The sequence below is a fragment of the Maniola hyperantus genome, chromosome 14 (assembly GCF_902806685.2).
Source record: "Maniola hyperantus chromosome 14, iAphHyp1.2, whole genome shotgun sequence".
Taxonomy (NCBI): Eukaryota; Metazoa; Arthropoda; class Insecta; order Lepidoptera; family Nymphalidae; genus Maniola; species Maniola hyperantus.
Window position 1 is genome coordinate 10,278,214 of NC_048549.1, and position 16,663 is coordinate 10,294,876.

Below are 16,663 nucleotides of genomic sequence, written 5' to 3' on the forward strand. Positions count from 1 at the left end.
AATTCCATGCTCGTCTGTAAAAAGCTCGTTGGCTTCTACTTAATTTGTTAAAAAACCGGCTAAGCGCGAGTCAGACTCGCGCACTGAGGGTTCCGTAAGACAGTCGTATTTTTTCGACATTTTGCACGATAAATCAAAAACTATTATGCATTAAAATAAATGAAAATATGTTTTAGAATATACAGGTAAAGCCATTTCATATGATACCCCACTCGGTGTAGTTATCTTACTTTGAAAATTGAAAATACTATTGATTTGTTCATGAACACATTTTTTTTTGTGATGTACCTAACCCCTAATCCACGGTTTTCAGATTAAACTCCTTTACTTGTGCTTTCAGACCTAACTACCTAACAAATTTCATGATTCTTTCTAGGTCAACGGGAAGTACCCTATAGATTTTCTTGACAGACACGACGGACAGACAGACAACAAAATTATCCTATAAGGGTTCCTTTTTTCCTTTTGAGGTACGGAACCCTAGAAACTAGGTTTAACTTAAGTGGTTTCACATATGAGAACATCCGATATAAGATTATCCGTTAAGTTATTTAAGAACAGATGTTGATATGCCATAAACAACGCAATTAAAACAGAACACATAGGTACTTAAAAACAAAACTTATTTATCATAGTTTGATTCATTATTCTTTTTGACGAAAACAGAAAACGAATAGAGCACAATATTATTATTAATTCATTGTTCTGGTCTAGGCAGTAAGGATCTTAAATATATAAAAGGCCAAGGTGACTGACTGACTGATCTATGCAGCTCAAACTACTGGACGGATCGGGCTGAAACTCGGCATGCGGATAGCTATTATGACGTAGGCATCCGCTAAGAGAGGATTTTTGAAAATTCAATCCCTAAGGCGGTGAAATAGGGGTTTGAAGTTTGAGTAGTCCGCGCGGACGAACTCGCAAGCATAAGCTAGTCTGATATAAATTGATTGAAATAAATAAACAACCTGCAAAAGGTTCTGGTTTCGTAAACAATTTGTAACCTGTTGTGACTACTGTTGAAAGTTAAAGTTAAATACCTATAACATAGTGTAAACTAGCTACTGTGCCACTATAGATAAACGTTTTGCAGTACAGTGACAATAATAATGATGTACGTGACAACAAAGTCTTTGTGAGAAAGCGTATATTCAACAACAAAAGTGAGAAATATGAAAGCGGGATCAAATTTTTTCGCAATAGTGATCTCATGTTCCCAGACCTTCACAATGGCGTAGTTGGTAAATAAAACGAGATTATGACTCGTAATAGGCTTACAGATGTAAGCATGGGTAACGAAAGTGTTGCGCCATAGCTCGAGTAACGTTTGGTTTGAAATAATTTGAGGAGATACCTACGTAGATTATATTAATTAAGTAGAGAGAAAGAGAGTCAGAGAGGGCCAGACCTTCGTCATTTTATAAAAGCTGAAAGTTTTTCTGCGTATTGTCCACAACACAGAATGTAATGTTTAATGTTTTATTTCTTTTGGCACATGATGTGACACCTAATTATAGGTTGTATATCAAATAATGAGTGTGTGTAATGTGTATAGATTTAACAATTTTATGGTTGTCCTAATAAATATAAATATTTTAAAAAAACACAGGGAGGAACGATCGGCGACTACAAAGTTTGGATCATGGTGGCTTTGGGAGAGGACAGGTAACAAAGGTGTAAAAAACCTTAAGTCAAAGTATAAAGTGCATTTTTTTAAATATTATCTTCGGAATAGTATAAGAAATCACGTCATGCATGCCAGACACCCTTAACTTTTAAAGGTGTCTGGCACTGCATGACGTGAAAGGGTGTCTGGCAGGGGGTTGCCACGACTCTAAATGTCAGGCAATGCATGACGGGATTTCTAAAACTATTCCAAAGAAAATATAAAAAAACTAGCTTATGCTCGCGACTTCGTCCGCGTGGACTACAAAATTTCAAAACCCTATTTCACCCCCTTAGGAGTTGAATTTTCAAAAATCCTTTCTTAGCGGATGCCTACGTCATAATAGCTATCTGCATTGAGCTGGGCGTTGATAGATCAGACAGTCAGTCAATCAGTCAGTCAGTCAGCTTTTTTATATAATAAAAAGTATAGATTTAGCTTTAGATTTCAGTTAGGTAGGTAGGTGTTGTTATTTTACAATAACCAATTAAAACCATTGGTAAATTGAAACTGCAATAAAAGTTACCATTCTATTACTGACACTACGCGCATTTGTCAATAAACTTTCACCTGACTTTATGATTATTTCAATAAATAATTAATTAGTCGCGACTAATGGACCTTGAATGGTTCGATGTTCCTCAGAAGATGAACTCGAGAAAGTAAAACGATTTTCATTTGAATCGCTTAGGTACCTACTTCTTCATTTTAAGTAGGTAAAAACTTTTAACAGCTTACAAAATGGTTCATTATAACATTAAAAATATACAAAAATACATATATATGTATTATTTAAAAGTTAGTGTGTAAGGTAGCAAAGGCAATGCAGTAAAAAGCTTTACCCATATTATATTCTTTTAAAACCACTTTCTCTATAATGACTATAAGTTACTTTATCTATGTTATTTATTTAATTATTTAAAAAAATGTAATATTAAAATTAAAACTTTAAGCGTCCCATTTAGCCATTCCTACTACTTTTTCTTGTTCCGTTGTAAACAGTACTCGAACGTTAGCCTAGCAATGATAAAGTTTGATTACATTGTACTTTCAACACAATAGCACCAATGGCCTCTAGGCTTCATTCTCTATTCAACATGATAAATTGGTAATTATATAGAACTAAACTGCTTTTGGGGGCGCTTAAATTGAGATTGAATGGTAATGATATCTCACCTCATACCATGATTGCCATATCAAGCTGTCGCGGACTATAGCCTACTATATCTATTCCAAATTTAAACACGGCTAAAAACTATTTTTTCTTTAAAAATAGTTTGTTCCTACGTCGGTACAAATTACAATCAACATCTTCACACGCTAAATCATGTCAGCCAAGCTTGCAATACCTGAGTTGAGCTTATCGAGATCTACATTTTGGCCTTTTACGGGTTAAGCAAATTGCTCCTAATACGTGCAATTTATACCATAAAAATGTTATTTATTACCTCTTTCGAAATCAGTCCATGATTCTGCCAAGGTCGTAGTAGTCAAAGGGTACGCAAGTACATCTCAGCATCTAACCATAACTTTTACTTTTCATTACACGAACACAATGCTTGTCTTTATTTCAATTCTCATAAGACTTCTTATGCGTTATAAAGATACTGCCATAGATACTATCATAGTACGCTAGTTAAAGCAAATTTTGTGTACAAAATATTAAGGTATAATTTTCTTTGATACGTAAAATTAGTATCGAATATTTTCAGTTCGTACGCTCGAGCTTCAAGAGGTACGCGTACAATTTACAAATGCCACATTTTACCCCGCCCGCCACAGTAATCCAAATGTCAGTTTCGTGATTTTTGTCGTGAAACGTTTCGTAAGTCACTATGTGCAATTTCATACGAATTGGTGTATCTATGGTAGGTCAGTCTAATTTTAAATGATCCATAGATATGCGATTGAAATCACTATTTTGATCTAATCTAGTCTAAAGTAGTCTAAAATCTTGACTATCTATCTAATTGAATTGTATTTGGAGGACCCACACAATATATATTGTTATGTCATAGATACTTATGTTATGTTCATAATAATATATACCTATCCGTTCTCGCTGATAAGTATGGTATACGGAAGATACAAAAAGCATGAGATTAGAAGAATAGCTATCTACGAATGTAACCCAAATGCGGTATGGATAGCGATAGACGCGTATACCTACTAAGTAACATTTTTTTTCAATCGTGAGAAAGGCTTGCTAAACAATGATGAGGTCTAGGTTGGAGCGCGCTTGCCTAGAAAATGCCTATTCATTCTTGGCTTGAAGGTTTGGTTATAACTGGCAGGAAACACCGACGCTGGAAGGGCATTCCACTTTTTTCAGATTATACTTGTTTTTAAATATCATTCCAGTAACCACATGATAATAACATGATCACAAAAGCTATACAAATATAAACAGTGTCACCATTCACAGTAACTTTGTCGGGTTTGAAAACATAGATAACATTAGTGGCATTCGCAAAGATTCCCAGCTATCTAAATAATGTGGTTATAATGGTTGTACCTACTACCTACAATACTGGTAGAAAGTGGGTAAAGTTATTTAAATGAGGCTACAATATTTGATTCGGTTATTTTATTTAGAACTGAAGTAAATAGAGCATTTCAAATTTTATAGAGAGAGAGCCAGCGCGTGCCAGACCTTCATTACTTAAACTTTAAGGGCAAGGGGTTGCTACGTCACTAAGTGTCTGGCAATGCATGACGTGATTTGTAATACTATTTCGAAGAAAATATACAAAAAATTGACTTTATACTTTGACGTAAGACCTTCATTATCTGATATCTCCCAAAGCCACCATGATCCAAGCTTCATAGTCTCTGATCGTTCCTCCCTGTGTTGGGAACAATACACAGATAAACTTTCAGCTTTTATAAAATAACGAAGGTCTGGCACGCGCTGGCTCTTAGTCCATTATCTTAGTATTGAAAATTGCCATGAGGCTAGAAGTTTTAAAATTACGGTTTTCCATTCAACGTTATGGATAACAATCTTCAATTTAATGCCTATATAGCAGTTTCATGGTCTAAAAACTAAACGATTACCGCGAAACAGATAAATCTAGCGATCAGCTAAACGTATGGTTTTAATCAAAGGTTATGTTCTCTTAAACACTGTTTATTGCCCGTGATATTTGCGAACCAAAGTTATTTCTGTTGAAGCGTACTTATTTACTATCTAGACAGCATTAGCTAATACTAATAGATAACTGTGTGGTCCTGCATTACAGACATTATGTCGAATGTTTTCTAATGCATAATGTAACTTCCTTCATTAGTTTTAATTTCTAAAACATGAGACTTTATTGTTCTCTTACTTTACTTATCTATCTGCAGTTTTCAGTCCTAATATTCGTTACTGTTTGAAAGCCAAAATTCGGAAGTCTACCCTGGTACCGTTGGTATCAACTGCATTAGTCATATAATGATAACTCCTCTTTTTGATCTTCTAGTGTCATCATCATTATTAACCGATACACATTCACAGGTATCTTCCACGTAACTCATAATTATGTCTCTTGTCGGTTTCTGCCACAAGAAACACCCTTGCATCTTCTGAATCTAATGGCTTTCTGCTGCTTTTTAATTACTGATGTCGTCAATCTATCCATCCATCCTATCTATAGTGGGGGGTCTTCCGACGCTGCACTTTCCGGTGCTAGTTCACAATTCTTGCACCATGGGACCCCAACGTTCATCGTTTGTTAGAACTATAGTAGCGCAACCCGTTGAGCTATTTCGATTACTCTGGTTCTCGTACGGAACTCCTCATTTCTGATTTGATTACGTAGAGAAACTCCAAGCTCTCTCCATCACCCGCTGAGTGACTCTGACTTCTAGTGCTATTGTGCTATATTTATAGAATTAGTACTTATGAAGAATTTGCCTCGGTCACGCTTAACCTCGCGTTGCGGAAGAAAATTGTCTGGCTCCAGTTACTTACTACTAGTCTCAGTATTGCTATCATTGGGACGCTGTTTTGCTCTAAATACGTGTCTCATATTTTGTTACTTGGTGAAATATCTCGGATATCAAAATACGTGTTTACGAAATTGTTTTCAGTAAGTAATCCATCTTTAGGGCGATTTGGTAATACCTGCATCAATCATTATTATAATCTCAATGGTTGTGATTGGCTCAATTTGTGCGATTCTTGTTGCAACAATGCATTGTAGCCAATAGTGGGCGAGCGTCAGCCAATCTGAGGTGATTGCGATCGTGACATTGTAGCTGTAATTCAACCGCAATCGAGCGGCTGGTTCATGATGACTGACTGATTGACTGATCTATCAACAAGCTTGAACTATGGCCCAAACTACGGGACCAATTGGGCTGCTTGGCATGCAGATAGCTATTATCACGTAAACATCCGCTAAGAGAGAATTTTTGAAAATTCAACCCTAAAGGAGGTAAAATAGGTGTTTGAAATTTGTGTAGTCCACGCGGATGAAGTCGTGGTCATAAGCTAGTTTTAAAATATTTAAAAAAAATATTACGATGAAAACCTTTACTTGAAGTTAGTACCTACCTACATAAAAGTCAAAAGCTGTGTTTATATTTTGATGAAAACAAGCCTGACTCTTAAAATTTCCATTATTTGACTATTCTGTTAGTATCTACCACAACGTAGCCAAAGTCCTCAATTTGAAGGTAAACAATCTGATTAGCATTAAGTCACAAATTAGATTCTAGATTTTTATTTTAAGCGATTACACGATCCAATTCATTTTCGAGCTATAGATACACATGTTCTTCGAGTAGCTTAACAAGACTAATTAAAATATCCAATAGTTAGTTAAAATATAACATATTATGTAAAATATAATATAGATTATAATAAAATATTTAGTTAAAATATCCAAGTTTTATTTCTCTGTTAAATCTAGTATTTTAAATTGAAATAAGTGTACAATTGAACGCTTAATTTATTTATACTTTGTTATAAGTACGTAATAACGTTGCCTTTCAAAAAACTGTTTTCTCTCTTATTTATTTTAACGGTTCATCCTTGACTTTTACCGATAATATTAGCATTAACTCGCGAAAAGAAAAATATACGATTTTGACTGTAATATACAAAAGTAATATATAAAAACTGATTACAAGTCAAACGACTATTTGGGTTTTAATGCGGCATTCAACCTTGGGTACTTTTATTACAAAGCTATTGTTGTTGGCAAATGATAAATTTACCCTTACGATAAATTACCTTTTTGCAGACATCTTAATACATAAGTCACGTAAATTATCCTTGCCAAATCACCTGTGAAAAGAACCTGATATGGAGACACGACAGCGTTATTTACCATGACCATCATTAGTGTTTTATCATCGCAAATGATTTTATTTATTTATTTATTTTATTTTATTTGGAACACATACAATACAATTTTTTAACAAATCATATAAATGTATTAACCGATATTTTTGATATAAAATAAGTAAGTGATTTTGTAATCCTTAAACTGTCATCCAAGTATGGCGTCAATTAAAACGAACGCGATAAACGAATCGAATCGAAGGCGATCCTGTCGCAATGGCCACATGACATGGCCGCTGCCTACGTAAAATAGCCTACATTTTATTGGGACATATTACGTAATAGTTCCAAAATTGAATTACATAATATTATCAAAAATGTAATATCTATTATCATCGTTTTAATTATCACGTAATATTCATGTAGGTACTTTATGATCACGGGTATGGGTTTAATGAATCTGCCATACCTTTTCCAAGTTCCCATCTTTAACACCTTCCCTGCATCTTCCGCGAGATTCCATCCTAATGTCGTCGACATTCTATCTACACGCACGAAACGCTTTGTGTATTATTAAATTACTAAGTATTGTTATCAATCTTTATAAATTTATTATATGTGGTCAATATTATAAATGCGCATGCCAAACTTTTTTATAATGAGTTATGCTTCTAATTTTTGATAATTTCAATAATGATAATAGAGATAGAGAATCACGCTCGATAAACATGCTCATGTCTCGAAGGTACGCAAATTATACTTAACTAATCATCCGAAAAAAAATTACTCTACACAAAATTGTATGCTCATGAATGTGAATTTTAGAAAGAAGCCAATCGAAAATTGATTCTAATCATATTGGAAATACACAAAGTCGCCGATGGCCGTGAAATGAATATTAAATAGTGTGATACTCGTATTTCCTGCTACTGTATACTCTTTGAATTATTACGAGGAATCGAATACAAAGACACATTTAGATTTATCATTACTTGTGTCTGGCACCTATGACATAAATTATTATCTCTATAATGAATCAACATGTTACAGTTTGTGTCAGTTTTAATATTTTAGAAATAGACGGTTTTTTTCTTCGCCTTATTTAACTACTGTCAGTGTTTTTATGTCTGCAAGCCCCATTTTATTTCATTTATTAAAATCGTTTAATGTTACAGAAAAGGAATCTCGAGAAAATCGGTCTGTCTGCATACTTACCAAGAAAACATATTGAAAACCACATCTTTTTTGGAAGTCGTTTAGAAAATATCCGTGTATTAGTAAGTATAACTAAACTAGCTTATGCTTGCGACTTCGTCCCCGTGGACTGCATGAATTTCAAACCCCCTAGGTGTGGAATTTCAACAAATCCTTTCTTAGTGGATACCTACTCTTTACAAAGAACACACCCTCCAAATTGCGGTTTAGACTTTGCGTTAATAATAAGTCAGTCAGTCAGGAATTTGAATTTTATACAAAAGATTCATCGTAGTTCCCTTCAAGATAAAGCGGATCTTCAAACGGATGCTGAGAAGAACACAAACGAACACCAATTTACCAACACACTATTAAAATAATGAGGGAATCATTCACCTCCAGACGCCTCACGAATCGCGTTTTCATCATCGATGCTAAAGGGCCAGGCTAAATTATTCCTGCACACACCATCACCTACAATAATAAACCTAGAAACTTTAGAAATAGAGTTCAAATTTAAATAGAAGAAATTAAAGTGCATCAGCACGTTTCGGCGCTAAAAGTATCGATTATTATGATCGATAGCTAATTTGCACCAAGCTCTTGCGGGTTCCATATTTTGTTCAGAATCTGACGGTTATATTCGGTTAAAATCGATTTAAATTATCGTTTTAAAATGCAATTTAATGCAATTTATAAAAACTAAGCAATAACCATATGATTTTTTGGCGAATGGCCGCCATGACAATTTAAAAAAAAAGTATAATTTCTTGTAAGATGGTAACGAACTCTTCCTACACGAGTCCAACTTACAATTGGCACATTTATATTAGGTATTAGGTATACTTATTGCATTCTGCAGTATAACGCTCATACAATGAATTCTATGTATATAAGTCATTGCCCTCATAGCTAGGGTGATGCGGTTCAATCCTTGCCGGGTCTTTTTCGGAATTTCTTTCAAGTGCAAGTAAAACCCTTTAATGAAATTAAAAAGTAGCTTACTGACATTAATTAGGTACGATACAAGTTTCGCTCAAGTTCACGTTCCAAGTAATCGGCGACCTATTAAAAAATCATGCCAATGTCGTTTTGTAAACAAAAATACATTTTCTTTTAGTTACAAAAAACATAAAAATCGACCTTTACGTTATCTTGTACAAAGCTCACTAAATATTTTAAAGATATAAAACGTAAAAAAACACACACTGTTGTTTCACCGGTATGGTATTTTTTGCTATAATTAGGAAACTTTTTTAAATAATGAAATACTTATTGCAAAGATCAACCGTCTTTGACGTCATTCCCGTAATGTGATGTATACTAAGGAATGAAACTAGTATAAATTCATGAAAAACACTGCACATGACGAGTGCATCTCAGCCGTAAAATTAGATGTATTTCGATCATTATAATATGATATAGACAGACCAACGTTAACCCAACAAATTCCTGAAAGGCCGGCGACGCATAGGTGGTTCCTCTGGTACTGCAAATGTTCATGTTCGGCGGTAATCCTAATCACTTAACATCAGGTGACCTGCCTACACGTTTGCTGGTCATTTTTATATTAAAAAAAAATTGGTGACTGGATGCGTAACCGACTTTGAAGATCTGAATTTGGCATTTTCGTTTCGACTACGTCATGACCTCAGCAATGAAGAAAACGATAGGTACAGAGCGATATTATAATAGAGCAGGCAGACCCATACTAAAACAAGATAAAGTTGAAAACTACTATAAGACTATATGATTTATCAAAATCGGCTCAGTAGTTTAGGCGCTAAGGTGGAACACACATAAACACAAACTGACATACATACAAAGACTGCTAAAATGACTGCTTCCGTTTGGCTTTGCCGTAGTCGGGTAAAAACCCGGAAGTAGTGTGTAGGCTAAATGTATTCCATTACAAATGTGTCGATTATCAATTACCATATTTTACAAGTCATTTATCAAACCTTAAGACAAGGGGCTGAGCTGAAGTCGAAAGTAGTTATGCATAAATAAAGATCCAGACGCCTAACGGTAAGAGAAATTTAGAACAATGGAAGCGAATAATCGATTTCACGGTCTCGATTGTTATCACTCGCGGCTTTGACGGCTGTCGGCACTTATTTATAATCCTTTTGTATTTGACACTATCTCTAAATCGATTGTTAGCGTAAATTGACGATTAATCGATGGCTTCAATATAATCCGATTTGCGCTTAATCGCAAATCGCTAGTTAATTTTCGAAAGCGAACACTCAACATCTATTAGGTATTTGTTACCTACTAGCGGCCCGCCCCGACATCGCCCGGGTTGAACAAAATATTATAAAAACTGGCCAAGTGCGTGTCAGACTCACGCGCCTCGGAGAATATCTCCACAGACACACAAACTCACAAAATTCGCTTTCTTTCTTTATATGTTATGTAGTTTATATTATTATTAGATAGAAAGATACGTTAAAATCTTGGAAAACTTTATCATTCTCAGCCCTTTCGAAATTAAAATAATATGCTAAAGCATCAGCAGAAACTTGACACTAGCAAAAGTTTAAGATGAATTTTATGCATATAAGTTGCATAAAAGAAAGCGGTCTGTTTCAATAATATCAATAGAATAGTAATTTTAATTCAGTCAGTGTATTAATTAACTTTGATACTGATTTCTACGGGTCACTGTCTGACCAAGACCTCTACCTTATGTAATGTTATGATGATTTTTACGATGTTTTTGTGTATTTTAAACTCTGGTGAAAGTAACAGGTGTGACATCGCATATGGCCTGAGAGCCAGCGCGTGCCAGACCTTCCTTTTTTATAAAAGCTGAAAGTTTCTCTGCGTATTGTCCCCAACACTAGCAGGAACGTTTGTTTGGATCATGGTGACTTTGGACGATAGCAGCTAATAAAGGTGTAAAAAAATCTTACGCGCTGATCTGACCACGCGCAGTGTAGGGTTCCGTGGAACTCCTTAGCCAGTGAACCCTACTTAGCCATTATTGTTTTCCTTTAAAATTGATTATATGTATATACATACTACTGCTGTGAATTTTTTCACGTTCCCATATACTACCATTTAGTGATAAAGTGGAGAGGGGGGGGAGACCACAAAAAACGTGAAATTTCGTAAAAAAAATTCTGACGCTAGAGGTCAACTAACGTTGCGTAAGTGGGCCACTTGGAGTCAATGCCGTATCGTAGGCGGGGCATTGACCCGTGTTTGGCACGCTATAAATTGCGGGTTTGAAAAATACTAAATCACTAACTGTAAAATGTAAAATGAGGCAAATGGTTATTGTTATTGGATTGTGTATAGGTAGTATAACAATAACGCAAAATTTTTGCTAGCGTTCTGGTTACATCCTGTAGTACAATCTAAGATCCCGTTCAATAATTCTTATCATTATGGACCACAGTAATGGACGAAGAAATAAATGTGCTAATTATTATAAGCAAACTAATATGAGTCATATTTTGTCATTAATCTATAAATGATTGAATATATTAGCCAACATAAATTGCATTCTAATATTTAAATCATTACTTGTTTAAAAGGTCATTACCGATAAACAAGGTTAATCACGATGGTCAATTAATTTTAAAATATTAATATTATTATCATCGTGCTTATAGTAACTCGTTTCCTTTTTGAAATTGAAAAACTAGTTACTTAATTGATTTTATTATTCCGTGTGTATGTATTACATATAGAAGTTAAATATACGAACAACTATCAAAACTAGTTATAGGTGCCAAAGTATAAGTAAGTACTGTTAAGTAAGTAATAGTTAAGTAAGTAACTTAACTATTACTACGTAAAGAAGCGATCCCCAAGAATTTTAGGCAAAGAAATGTCTATTAGGTAGGTATCTACATTCTACATGTTTTGATAAAATATTAGGTACTTAGGTATATAAATCGTCTGTAAAATTTCAATAATTATGTTTTGATATTTCATTGAATTCAACATCAACTTTTAATAGGAACAAAGTAACAAGTTCTTTTGTGGCAATATATCAACTTTAAAAGAGTCATTCATCAAAAACTAACACTTTATATTGTTATAAAAAATTAACACAGTGGCACTTAAGACGCAAAAGTTCACGGTTAACTAAATCGCGAAATATTCCACTCTTCAAAGTGTGCAAAATAGAATCACTCAAATTCTCTGTGAATTGAATCAAGTAACCTTTGCTTATGATTAATTGAATGTGTAGTAACTATCATTTATTCTACACGCTGTTCTCAGCATTAATAAAAAGTATAAAATTAGAATCAAGTTAAAAATAAGTAGCTTTGTTTAAATAATGAAATAAAGTTAAATACAATGTTCTTGGCGTTTGATACAAGGCAAATTTTTAAGTTTATAAACAACTAAAATATTACATACTTTAGATTCGTTTTAATATGCGACAAAATATAAAATATCATCAAGTACGACAAGAAAGTCGTAAGAAAAATTATCAAGTACATTATTAAGGAAAATGAGGAAGTTTGTGAAAAGAAGTGCAAGGGAGCAAATGTAAAAGTCAGAAAATCAAATGAATAATAGAAGGTTAGAATATTCAGAAAAAAGAGGACTGAAAGAGCTGTATTTTGCTTAGTCTTTATGAAATAGATCATCATCATCATGCACAACCCATCGCCGGCTCACTACAGAGCACGGGTCTTCTCTCAGAGTAAGAAGGGTTTTGCCCATAGTCTACCACGCTGGCCATGCGCGGATTAGTAGACTTCACACACCTTTGAGAACATTATGGAGAACTCTCAGGCATGCAGGTTTCCTTCACCGTTAATGCAAGTGATATTATTAATTACTTAAAACGCACATAACTCTGAAAAGTGCTTGCTTGGTATCGAACCCCCGACCTCCATTTAGAAGGCGGACGTCCTAACAACTAGGGTTTCACAGCTTGTTAATGAAATAGATAATGATGATTAATTATAATGTTATGACTTAAGTAAGTACCTCATTGTGTGCTTATAGAGGGTGGGTATTCACATCAAAGCACAAATCAGACGCTTGGAGATTACAGATTATTATTATTCAATACTTCGTTGTTACGTTAATACGATCAGCATTTTACTAACCAGGCTTCAAACTTGTACTACCGGTTAGTTTATTAAAGAGCGATTGCTATCTGCATGAACCTGGTAGTCGTCAATTAAATGTTTATAAATAAATCCTGGAAAGGCATATATAGATGTAGCCAGTGAGGGTATTGAAATAGCTTATGATTGGTATCTTGTTAGGTACAAAGGTAGCTTTAGGGTTATCAATTTAGAATAATCTCTCAAAAAGACGAGGACATAAAAGGAGTCAAAAGGTACGAAATAATAGATAAGTTTAATCTATTAATGTAGGAATTTTTCAGAGCATTCTGGCTGACCCTACATCAGAGGCAGCCAGGATGCTTTTTGAGTTTAAATTAAGATTGCTGTTATAAGTATAAAATAAATGGGGCTGGCAGTCTTTTTTTAAAGAAAAGCCCCAAAAAAATTAGAATAATTAGAAAAAAATCCTTGTCAATTCGAGATTCTAGCACCGATATAAATGACAAGATATGGTCAAGCGAACAAAATTTTGCACGGTTTAGAAACCAAATAAATAGGCTAATTTTCATTAAAACTATTTCATTCTTAATCCTACAATGTTAAAACTGACGGGATGATAACTGACAATTTGTCTTATTTTGAGCGTTATTTGTAGAAGAGATACGTTTGATGCACAAAAATCCTGATAGTAAAACAAAAAAATATATATAATATTCCTAGGTACGGATAACCCTGGCTAGGCAGTTATTTATTAATCTAAAATTTGCTCATACAAATTTTCTGTTCTTAGCGCCAATAATTCACAAAATGACTCATACTAAACTATAAACTACAGATGTAAAGGACGGCCATTTGCTAAAGGTTATTAAGATTAGTGTTTTGACATTTAGAAACATGCCAATATGGCGCGGACCGGTAACAGGTGTACTCTATTATGATAATAATATATTGATTGGTGCGCTGAATGTTTATTAATTAAGCGATTACTTTTAGAAAGGCAGATGTTACCAATAGTAACATTATCCATACTAATATTATAAATGCGAAAGTGTGTCTGTCTGTCGGTCTGTCTGCTGGCTCTTCACGGCCCAAAAGTTCAACCGATTTTGATGAAATTTAGTATAGAGTTAGCTTACATCCAGGGGAAGGACATAGGCTACTTTTTATCCCGGAAAATTTAAGAGTTCCCGCAAGATTTTTTAAAAACCTAAATCCACGCGGACGAAGTCACGGGCATCATCTAGTACTTAATATGTCAAAGTAATACCGACTAGCACACGCCAAAAGATAGTGATGAAATTATAAAATTTTAATATCAGAAATAATTATAGTAGCTTTATAGAAGCTACCAGAAAAACTTTATGTTCCTTCATGAAATTAATCATGAGGTAATTCAAAAAATCTTTAACTAGCAAAAAAGCTAAAATTGACTTACCTTATAGTATCTCGATAATCGTATACCCCAGTCGCCTGTCTGTAACAAACAAAAACAAAAACTTTAGAGTTTATAAAAAATAATATAAAGTGAAGAACGATGATTTTCCTGCAATTATTTTTATCGACCATGACTAATTTTTTATTAAATTTTTTAAGATTACTTCCCAAAATCTCGTACGAACTTTAATTACTCTCAACTTCTTAATAAGTATCTACTTATTTTAAACCTCCCTGGAACCCTCGTAGCGTTAGTTTTAAGTTTACATAATTAATTATTATCAACACTATATCATCTTACAAATCTACAATCCTGACAATCAATTGTTACCAATGCATGTTACCTATATTTAGTAAATCGCAGATATATTATTCTGAGGAATAAATGATTTTTTGACTTTTGACTTCTAAAGAGAATAGAGATTCTTAATGAACCAGAACCAACCAAACAGAGCATATTATTTTACCATCTCTGGTATTATAACTGAGAAGGTCCGCTTCATTGCGAGTAGGTGTGATCGTTATGTCATCGATAAACGGTAGTAAGTATGAACGGACAAAAAAAAAATGTGTATACAACCTAAATTCTCACTACCACATTCAACCAATATAGACCAAAATTAAAACAGACCTCCTATACAAAATTCAATAAGCACATACATGGTTAAGTTGACAAAGAAATCGATTCGGATGTTAAACGAAGAGTTAAAGAGCGAGTTGATAAAAAGCCAGCCAAGTCAGTGCAAAAACAACATGGAGTCTTAACTTAGCAGCGAAAGCTAGTAAAAGTTATTACAAATAATTCGCAAAAAGCTTTACACGTAACCTAAGTAGTAGAAACTAAGAGTAAACCAAAAGCACTTAATGACATGACGTAGAATGTCATTCAAGATGAACTCCAGAGTTCATAGCACCGTCATCAAAAAGCAGTTACCGCGAACGTAAACACAACTGAACGCCCAAGGAAATCATCGTAAATTGTACCAACAAAATTAACTTACGAATTACATATTATATTATTATACTGTCTTCCACCGAAAGTGAAAATAACGAAAGTAAGAGGTGATCCGACAGGTTGATCGGCCATTTTGGCCAAAACACATGAATGAATTTGTATCTAATCGTTTAGGAGATACGATTTATATTTGTTTGTACTAGGCTCGGGTATGTCAGGGTGCGGTTAGGATTTGAATACGATTATCAACTTCACTATTTTATTCGTCATATTATGCATACGATGTGACAAGTTATCTAAGCGCATTAATAACAAAGATTATGTGGAAATTACTGACGGCTAATAGCCTTTGTGTAAAAACGACACAAAGACATAATAAAATATTGTTGGCATTGTAAGAATAATAAAACTAAATGCGTGTAACGCTATGCAAATTAAAGACGTAAACCGAGATAAACGAAGTGATTACTGATTAGTGATTAAAATCAAAGGTAAGGGACCCTTATGATGAAATGGGATGAAAATTCTACAGTAAATTAGCATTAATTTTGAACATTAATTTTTTTGTAGCAATTCATGGACATGGCATCCAAAAAGACCAGTTGTTTACAGACACTCAGTCTGATCTCACCTTCGGATTTAACAGCGAAATGTTGCAAGGTAAAACAGTTGACTGATGTGATGCTGATGTAAATAAAGAAGATAATTTTTTGGCTTATTTTCTTGGCAAAGAACTAGATAAATATAAAAATTACCACAGCCTCGAGAGAGAAGATGGAGAATATGAAGATATTATCAAGACAGGTAATATAAGAACCTGCAAAAAGTTACTGAACAGGAAACAGAAAGGTCGGACAGGCCAAAGGGGATTTTAAGGTTAATTGGATTATTATTGACGTTGATCGATGGACTGAAGTAGGACATAAGGGTTTTGGGAGTCGGATCTTCTGCCGATGATGAAGAAATTTGCTTGGCCGATTTGGTGGATCTAACCAGGGTGTAGACTATATGATGATTCTGATTCATAGTTATCCTAGGCAGAAATAAGTAGGTAGATAATGTGGCTAATTCCGTTGTACACAATCTCTAAACTAAGC

The 16,663-nt window shown here is 34.1% G+C and overlaps 1 protein-coding gene across 1 annotated transcript in view; it reads right to left on the reverse strand.

Annotated features, from left to right (window-relative positions):
- RhoGEF64C (Rho guanine nucleotide exchange factor at 64C) overlaps nt 1-16,663 on the reverse strand; it is a 171,132-nt gene that overhangs the window by 89,157 nt on the left and 65,312 nt on the right. The window contains exon 2 of the mRNA XM_069503065.1: nt 14,615-14,651. The gene's annotated coding sequence lies outside the window, so the exon portion shown is untranslated. The remainder of the gene's footprint in view (nt 1-14,614; nt 14,652-16,663) is intronic.